The following is a 10,989-nucleotide window of genomic DNA, read 5'->3' as shown; positions in this document are numbered from 1 at the left end:
GAGAGAGAGAGAGAGAGAGAGAAAGAAAGAGTAGGAAGTGTAAGTGTCTGGTAATTGCTGGATGACTGAGTTGAATATTGGGTGCTGTTATGAATCAAACCTCCCAGCGGTGTGAAAAACAATCACTTTATTTCTTACCATCTCCAATATTTCCTCATTAGTCATTCTCTGAGGATCACAGGAGACCACAGCTTCCACTGCCACAGAGATGGGCACACACACACACATACACAGACACACACACAGACACACACACACTCACACACACACACACAGACACACACACAGACACACACACACTCACACACACACACAGACGCACACACAGACACACACACAGACACACACACACACACACACACATACACAGACACACACACAGACACACACACACACACACTCACACACACACAAATACACACACACAGACACATACACAGACACACACACACAGGCACAGGCACACAAATACACACACACACACATACACAGACACACACAGACACACAGACACACACACACACACACACAAACACAGACACAGACACATACACAGATGCACACACACACACAAGCACACACACTCACACACACAAATGCACACACACACACCCACTTACACAGACACACACCCACACAGGCAACCGCACAGGCACACAAACACACACACACACACACAGACACAAAACACACACACACACACGCACACACACACAGAGGAATGCAGAGGGAAGAACACGTGGGCTGGTGTTACTTATTCTAGGGGTCTCCTCACTCAGTGGTGCTGCCCATTAATGTTGGGTGCCCACCGCACGTGTATATGCCCTTTTCTTTGGTTTTGTTAACTCCATAGGTACATTAGTGTTACAAACCATGGCTTTGAGAGATGGTGCAGGCAGCCACAGGGAGGACAATGCAATTTGCCTTTTTCTTACATTCTCTATGAACTTGTACCAATTCTTTCCTATGCAAACCATTGATGAACTCTAATACATGAACCCAAATTTGCTTGGCCTTTGTGTCCCTTTGATAAGTCTCCAGAGAAGCACTCATACTATGCAGGATTTTTAAAAATTGAAAATACTATAAAATAACTATGCTAAGGCATATCTAAGATGCACTGGCAATCTCAGTCTTTACACACTTTTGCCAAGTTGAGCACTTGACAGTGGAGTGACCTCTTGCATTACTGCGATATTTTCACCGTTTGATATCTATGATGCAATTTTATTTGCACGCACGGGGATGGCCTGTATATGAATTCCCAGCTGCTTTTTCCAGAGTTGTTATTTCAGTCCCGTGTAGGTCTGAGTAATAAGCTTGATAGTTTATTTGATGAGTGTTATTAACTTCTGCTTGACCTAGTTCCAGTTATTCCCTGTGGGGAACGCTAAGATGCAGATTGATGAAACATAGGGTCTAGGAGGAGAAGGGGGGGTGGGGGGGGGGGGGGGGGGGGGGGTGGGGGACGTCCGCATGCCTGACCGACTGTTGGATCTGTCAGCTGATCGCTCCGTAAATTAAGAATTAAAGACACTCATCTGTGGATGTTTACTCCACTAGAGCAATCGTGAGATAGAAGATACACAACTGCCGCGTGCTCGCCCCTTCTCCCCAGGGCTTATCCATAGACTGTGTAAAAATAGGGCTCATCGTATGAGAGAGCTGTACTTTATACTGAATTGTACACACTGGGCAATGGGCAACATTCTCCACTGATGTAGTTACATAACTCCACAAAATTGGTGCATTATGTAATGAGATTTTTTAAAAATGTGTTATTGCAGGCAAAACAATTTTAACAGCGCAATCATAAATATAATGAACTACAATCATATTTTACGTCATGGTGTAGTGCTATTTTAAAAAAAATCTTGGTTTTGATTAATTGTAATGAGACTTCCTTGAAATATGGTAAATGATTGTTATGGAAACATACAGTGAAAATGTGGTATATTGTTAAAAAATAAAAAAATTGAGCAAAGCAAAAAAACATTCAAAAAGGATCCAAGGCCCTGAGCAGTCATAGTATTAAAACTGTGCCTAACCAGCTTATTATCCAGCTGTACACCAAATAGCCCATATTTAATATTGTGTATATCTTAATCTATGTTCCTTATTCCTTATTATGACGGAGTGTAGCACAGTGGGTAAGGAACTGGGCTTGTAACCGAAAGGTCGCAGGTTCGATTCCTGGGTAAGGACACTGCCGTTGTACCCTTGAGCAAGGTACTTAACCTGAATTGCTTCCAGCTTCCATTATATCCAGCTGTATAAATGGATACAATGTAAAATGCTATGTAAAAGTTGTGTAAGTTGCTCTGGATAAGAGCGTCTGCTAAATGCCTGTAATGTAATGCAATTCCTCAGATATTAAATCCCACACATTTGCAAAAAAAAAAAAAAAAAAGAAGCTGATTGATAAGTATCTTTGTCAGGCTTATAGAAATCAGCTATCAGGAAGCAATTGTTGCTTGGAAAACAATGAAACACGTGTTTCAGTCCCTTTCACATACAGCTAATGCATATGTGATGCTTCCCCTGGTTTTTTCAAGGAAATCTGTCCCTTGCATACTGCGTGACAGCTTGCAGAAGATTCCTCACTTTGTTAAATGAATGTGGAAGTCATGTAATGTGTGCCAGATGCCCAGAGGTAGCAGAACGGAGGTGTCTGGCAGGTGTGTAAGGTCTGGCGATCTTTTGGGCGCCAATGTGTAGCATAATGGGTAAGGTGCTGGCCTTGTAACCTAAAAGTCACAGGTGCGATTCCCAGCTAGGACACGGCCGTTGTACCCCTGAGCAAGGTACAGTACTTAACCTGCACTGCTCCAGTATATATCCAGCTGTATAAATGGATGCAGTGGGAAAAGTTGTGTAAGTCACAGACTTAGCTGGTAAGTAGAGTATCTGAGTTTAGCCGTGTTGAGCTTAAGCTAATGATCTGTCATCCATCTTGAGACGTCTTATAGGCAAGCTGAGATGAGATCTGAGAAGGGGATAAAAAAGTTGTGTGTAGGAATGATAAGACCAGTTTGGTACAGAGAGAGAAGAGGAGAGGGCCAAGGATTGAGCCCTGGGGGATACCTGTTAAGAGTTCCCAAGCAAAGTCTTAACTACCACTGAGGACACCTAGGCATTTATTTATATTTAAAAACATTTTCAATTCAAGGAGAATTCCTCTCATTGTGCATTGGTGACTTTTTTCCCTGAAGAGGGCTGAAAAACATGTACTGTCAAGTTAACCTCAAACCTAGCCACTGCTATGTGAAGAAGAAAGTAACCATTTCCTGTGTGTGGTTCTGCTCAGCTCCATGTCATAAAGGATATTTTCTGTGAGTCTACATCACCGCACTGTATAAGAACTGGATAAGAACCCCATAGATAAAAGTTTGGACTTTTCTTGTAGTTTAGTTCATCTCCATTCCTCTCCCATATACTCTACGTCTATGGACTGATTGATTTCAGTGAGATATATGATCAAAAATAGCTTATGCTATTAAGAACACAATTTTTTCAATTATTTATTTTTCTCATCTTGTCAAAAAAAGCAAACTATTACTGTTGTGCTGAAGTCTTGAACAAGCAAACAGCAAACTTTGTTGTGCATATGCCCATGCTAAACCATAACAAAGACTGGTGTGATGTCACTGCAGTTACACCAGCATGCACTGTATTCCTATTTTAGTTCCTTATTTCTCCCATTGGTAGAGGGGTGGTGGTGGAGTCATCGAAAAAACACACGTAGCAACACAGCTGATGATTATCGACGCTTATGCTCGTCGTGAACAGAGAGAGAGAACAGCCTACTTCGCATGAAATCAAATGGTTATTAACGGGGTTCGGGGGCGCCACCAGCAGCGACAACAAGCGGTGCTGCGGCACGTTGGAGAGGGGGGGGGGGGGGGTGGGTGCGCGTGCCATTTGGCGAAGTGAAGCCTCCGTCTAAATCTTCCACACTGTAGCCGTGACCGTATGGTGAGAGCTGGAGGGTGTCCAGTGCTTCATATAACGCAGAAGTTTTGTGAAAGCGACACAGAAAACCGACCACCGCAGTCACCACTGAAAATGAGTGGGGAAAAGTGCCAGAAGGTTCTTCTGCAGCAACTGTGGATTTTTTTCCACACGATTTTTACTTTGGAGTCAGCCGTTCCTTGGTTCATCTTCAGAGTGGAGTGTATTTAATTTTTAGACAAATTACATACGTATTGAGATAGAATTTTAATGGTGGTCACATTCAACTGTTTGTCATGAAAGTTATGTATCCACCAGAATCTTTTTCTCCAAATTATTACAGTGACAAGTTTTGCATGGGCAAAACACATGGTTGTCTTTCGTAGCAGTTAACATGCCCAGAGAAAAACTGCACATTTTCAGTCTTACAGTCTAACCATCTGTATTTTTAATTATAAAGTGTACATAAACATAATGTCAGTCATGTATTCAAATAAACATAAATATATACCACATATAGAACTACAAGTCCCAAAATTCCTGTGGAATTGCTGTGGAACTTAAGTGCATGTTAATTCAAACATGACTATGATGTCAAATTGAATGCCACACATGTATGTATTGTGGAAATTCAATTTTAACTAAAAGATAGAACAAAATGAATTGGGTGCACTGCACCCCAACTACAAAATAGGTGCAGGAGTAAATTCGCAGTTTGCTGATCCAGTAAAAGTTGTCGTACAGTAGAATAGCCTGAGACTTTCCTCTTTCTTCATATTTACTGACAATGAGATTTAACAGCAAGAGCTGAGTTACCACATGTAGAGGCAGGGACTGCAGCTGAAACAAGTTCAGTGTTTGAGCACCGTTTAGGGATTGTTTTAAATAACCCATTCATATTTAAACAAGGAGTAACATAGACCTGCCATGTAAGCAGACACATTTCATTTTCAACAAGCGAAATACTTATGTACTAGGATTCGGTTGTACTTGATTGTGTCATTGCCACAAAATTTAACAGAGAAATGTGCTTTGTTGGACTGCCACTTTAGTAACCCTTAAGTAAAGGTGAAACTAAGTTTTAGTGATCACAATTTTATATTGGAGAAGCATGTGAAAGACAACTTTTTGAAGTAATAGTGTTGTACTTACACAAATACCTGCAAGTTACTATTTGCAAACACTAGATGGCAATGTAACTGAAAGCATACTGTATTTTTGGCTGGACCGCAACAGCAGGGCCAGCCCTATAAACGCGAATGTCTGTGACTGACTGAGTGACCAAGTGAGTGATGAAGTTACACCATTGGTCGGCCGAGTTATGACGTCACACCATTGTTTGGCCAGTCCAGCCATATACTAAGTTTTGACCTGGTCTTGTTTTTCCCAATGAGGATAAAATGCATCTAGATAATCTAGCTCTTGGGGAATCTTTAATTCTATTGGACAAAAAGCCTGTAATTTAAAAAATGTAATTAAGATTTTTTTAAAATTTTTTTTAGATTTTGTTTTGGCTGGGTTAATGGTTTTAAACTTCAGCTCATCTATGGGATGATAATGCTTTTTATAGTATTAGACATTCTATTAAAAGCATTAGTTGAAAATGCTTCTACTGTGCAAGAAGCAATACTTTCTTAACTTTGGTAAGCTTAGAGTTAAACATTTTCCTGGTATGAGGGCAACTACTTTGAAATTAGTATTATCAGACTTAAAATTACCTAAACTTGTTGTGACCAAATCATTTCAATTTTTATTTTTCCATCTGTAGTTAAATGCCGTGCACATTTTGGGAATAAAGCAGTCTGTGTTTATCCTCCAGCACAAGCATAAAAAAGAACACATCTTAAAATGTCGTTCGACAGTTTTCATAGCACTAGGTTACCAGGAAATGTTCACCCAGTGGCATGTTCTGTGCAATTTGAGAATGAGCCACACCCAATCCACAGCATGTTGGATCAGACAAGCTTGAAGGACTATTAGGGCTGTTGAAGTACTCTGTCCATATGCTCATATTTCCAGCAGGGATAAAACATTTTTAAAAATGCAATTAGTATGAGTTTGTTTTGTTTCGAAAATCAATTAAGAATGACACGCACCTATCAGTGAGTGTATCGCTCACTTTGTCATCTTACGCATTGTATTTCATTTATTTGTTTGTAAGTTTGTATACAGTACTGTTCATCATTCTGTGTTTTGGTAATATGAGTATACTGCAATGCAGTGCTGCTTATGTATGTCCTTTAACCATTTTTTTCATGTAGTTATTGCAACCAGATGTTATAATTTGGTATACTTATTTCTGGAGTCAATCGATTTTGCCCGTGTAACATCAGTTAACATGCACATTTGTCAATTAAGACAATAAATTCAATTAACAATGAATAAATCATGATGCCTCTTCTGATCAATATTAGAAATGTAAACTTAGTCAACAATAATAGTTTTTTTGATTGCTAAGACACATTCAGCACAAACCTCAAACATCCATGCCAAACTCAAATTATCTTCTCAAAAACATATACTCTTCCATCAAAATTAAACTTTGCCTTCAAATGGCACACACAAGCCATCGAAAACACAGACAATGTAAATTACCCATAACACACCAGTGAGATAAATTCAAAGCACTACTGCAAAAACCTTTTATAGCAGTGTGTAAGGAGTTATTTTCTCCTGGTTATTCTACTTATTTTATGGTTTTCAGATTTTGATCTTTGCAATGTTACACTACTAACAAATGAGGGAGTGTGCAAATTTCCAAATATTTTATCTGTAGTACTGAAAAGTGATGCTGAGTGAAAAGTACTGTACAGTAACCACAACACAGTTGAAGGAACAAACAATTGTACTATTTTCAAAGGAGAGTAGCATTCATAAAAGGAACTCAGTATATGCAGCACTATAAACAAAAACAGCAATAAAATCTAAAGAACATATAGTCTGTAAATACACTTCAACATTACATAGACAGCATATCCTCTCACAGTAGTACAGCAGATACAATATGTAACATTACAGTAAATTATAGTACCTGTTTTCTTGTCTGAAAGTATGGACAATGGATGCGAAATGGATGTGAAACAATTCAAGTTTGGCTGAACTCTCTGTCCAGCTTCCCTCATCATCATACCATGCACCAGCACATGGTCAAGGTGGCACGTATTTCGTCTGGGACAAATTGTCTCCTGCTACTTCGTCTCCTTTGTCTTCCTGATCTTTGGACAGCTTGTCCATTTTGAGGATCCATTGTTCAAAAGCACACAGACGCAAACTGTGGCCCTATTTACTGGTCCAGAGATTGTGACCGGTGTGTAAACAATTTTGCTGCCAAGTGTTTGCACCTAGAGAAAGGTGTGTTACCTGAGTTTAGGTTGTGATGACTTGAGTTAACTGTTTTGACTACTAGTGTTTGTTGCATGAGCACAGTGTGTAACCAGTGATTCATGAGAGCATTTGTTTGTAGAGATTTGCAGGAAAAGTTTAACAATTTGCAGCATGTGTTAAAACAAGTGAAAAGTGTTTATAGTTTTGAGAGATGTGTTGGTCCTCTGAGAACTGAAGTAATAATTTGGGATTTTTTGCTAAAAGAACCAGTTTTAGTGTGTTAGCAATTGAGAAAAACTATAAACAATCGTTAAAAATGCATTTACCATTAAGATGTGTTCTGAAGCAGTGCTGCCACCTTGTGGTGGTGAACATACACATAAACCCTCATGCGTGCAAAATGTATGGAGACGCATTCTTCTCACTACTGACACGGAATTGGGCACATTCAGTTACATGCGCAATTTTGGCAGCCATGGTCAAATCACATATTACAATGAATGTAAGCGACCGGTGGCATCTTTCTATGCATTTCGATCGGCAGATTTAAATTATTGCTTTTTATTTGCTCACAACTGTGCACATTCTACAGTTGTGTATATTTTTTGTGTGGTATATGGCATGACCATATATTGTGTCACGGCCAAATAACTACTAAACCATACCTACCTCTTGTGTCTCCGCGGATACTGGATCCTTCCCTGGCAGGTACGTTGACAGTAAATATGGGCACCGGGCTGAAGTTATTTATTCAGTGAGGTTTCATCTCTTACTCACCTGAATAGTCCTCCAGTACAGGAACATAAGTGCCATAGAGACATAGATGGTCAGCAGATGATTCTTGTATATTTTATACATTTATTCTTTTTTTTACCACCACACCTGCATCAGTGCCGCTCCATACTGTGTTTAAATATCTTTAGAAGACAACTGTATTTCTTTTTTAAATTTTTAATATGAAATATTTGATTTGTGGCATGAATTTAGAAAAACTGGCTGTGCCGTATGACATTTTTATTAACGCATTTACCATATATATTACCAGGCAGCACTGGCGGTACCACCCATTTAGATCCAGTAGGGGGGGCCAACATGGCAACACATTAATCCTGGACTAATAGATGCTGTAGGAGCTGCTGCTATAATTTTGTTTTTAATAAATATGGAGGTATGCCTGCCGGCAATAATGTAACGTCTTCTGAAAAAGAAACAAACCGCGAATCAGTTATAATATATTTTAACAAACACGGCAGTGTTGCTTTATTTCTTACCATTAAAATTGTACAGTTTATACGGCACATTAACATCTTTTTAAACGACCTCTTGTAAAAAGACACAGAATTCTGCTGTATTTAATTCCAAAATTAAAATATTGTTTAAAATATTGTATATTATTGCGACGTATGCAAAAGCTCACATTCGGAAAAATGCGTTGCAAAAGGCAAAGCAGCTATCTCCACGGATCATATATTAATTCAATTCCTAATAAGCTTACAATGGTTACAAAATAGTCAGACGTCTAGAATGGTTAAAAGCCTATATAAAATTGTCTTTAACATATGTACATGTAGCGTGTTTAAGTATATACATAGCTAAAATTAATACAATTAATAAATTAAACAAAACATACAAAATAATACAATTAGTATCCTGACAATACGAGAGATAAGCGTGAGGATATAAATACAGAAGAGATGTCCATATGTGTGCTTAAAGTGTGATTGCAGTGTTTACAGAACAAAAATAAAAGATATTATAATCGACATATAATGCAATATACAATGGCAGTGTAGGGAATGGCTGAAAAATACAAATCTTTTTACAAGTACAGTACACATTAATTTTTAAGGAGTTTACAGTCTGGAAAAAAACCATCAAAAACTTTAGCAACTGAGAAACAGTAGTCTGAAAAAAAAACTGTAGCACACATGAACTATATCTTTTAACAAAAATAAAAAAAATATGCATTTGATCTAAAAATTGTCAAAACATTGCTCAGTATAATGTATATGGTCCCATGGCCCAAAATAAATAAATAAGATTAAGTGGATGTATGTGCTTTACGAATTACCAAAAGAAAATAGATGTCTAATCAAGACATCTATTTTACAATTCAACTAGAGACATTTGTATATATATTATGCTGCATATACACATACACACAAACAAACACACACACACATAAATACATAAATACACACACAAATACACATATATAAATACACGCACACATGAATACGCACACACGCACGTGCGCGCACACACACACACACACACACACAGAGTAAAATGTTCAGCGTTAAATCAACTCTTATAGTATACATCTGGTCCCATTTGGACTAATTTGTACTCTGTTCGAGTTAAATTAGCATTTTACTGTACAGTGCTCATAATTTCATAAATAAGACTGCTGAATTGGACAGACAGTCGAGATGAAATTAACAGGTATTTCGAGACTGTTTCTGTTACATAGTTGCAGAAAGCATTGTACTCAGTACAAACAGTAGAAATTGGCACATACGCAGAACACTGTCATTTGGATTGAAACTCCATTGAGCAATTTCTACAGACTGGTGTTCTGAGAACAAACAGTTACACGTGAAATATGAGTATCTATTCTCAGCACGTTCTCTACGCTTTGTCAAATAAAAGGTGCAACATTCTGCAATAAATTATATACATATTTTTTCAATCACGTGACTTCCTTGCTATAAATTTTAATGCAATTCATTCCGAAGGTAACTCACATCCAACTCCCAAGCATGCACTGCATGTCATTATTTTCTATGGGTGGAAAAGGACATATTTAGAGATGAAGTCTACAGACAAATGAAGCCGAACATAAATCACCGGCTTGTGAGAGAAAATGTCACATAATCGACCAGAGATAAGTCAAAGGTAAACAGTTAATGGGGAAACACAATATGTTCTTAATTCTACATCGACTTATCACTGATTTGGTCTCTTTGATGAAAGCCATCCTTTTTTGAGACTGGGCTACAACATACTGTACACAATTAATCCGTTTTATAAATGCACTGTGTGGCCTTTTTTTGTCTTTTTTGTCGGACTCATTTTTAAACTTTTTTTTGTTAAATACATCATTTAAAAGAAACGTCTGCTTGAATATGCAGTATCCTTGCATATAAACATAACATCTATTTGTTTTACAATGAAAATAAATAAGAATATCACCTCTATTTTAAAGCCGCGAGGTGCCGAGCATTTTAAATTTGAGTAATTAATGAAATAAATGTGTTCTGCATACACAGTAGCATGATCAAGCCATGATGTTTTATACAATGGGATAAACAGAAAATTGAGACTCTTCTGCAACTGACACACAGTCAGCTAACATATGGTAAAACATTTATTACTGATAAACACTCTTTTGTGCACCATCTGTAGAAACATGTTCCTTTATATATTCACGTGAACACCTACACAATATATAATTACCTATTGCATTACCAACTGGAGCCTATCCAGAAGATACAAGAGCTACAAGAGTAGAAGAGCTTGTGGTGCTGTTTGGGCAAATTTAAAACAAGAAGTCTCGCAATTATGGTGCAATATATGTATGACTAAATTTATTCAAATTTAAGCCTAAACACTCCTGTAGAAAATGTTAATACTATAAATATCAAAGAGCAGGTGTGGAAAATACTTGTGTCTGAACAGATCATTTTATTTCACTGATCACAGATCATTTTT

The sequence above is a fragment of the Anguilla anguilla genome, chromosome 2, assembly GCF_013347855.1.
Source record: "Anguilla anguilla isolate fAngAng1 chromosome 2, fAngAng1.pri, whole genome shotgun sequence".
NCBI classification, from domain to species: Eukaryota; Metazoa; Chordata; class Actinopteri; order Anguilliformes; family Anguillidae; genus Anguilla; species Anguilla anguilla.
The sequence above is the reverse complement of the archived record's forward strand: the minus strand, read 5'-3'. Positions refer to the sequence as shown.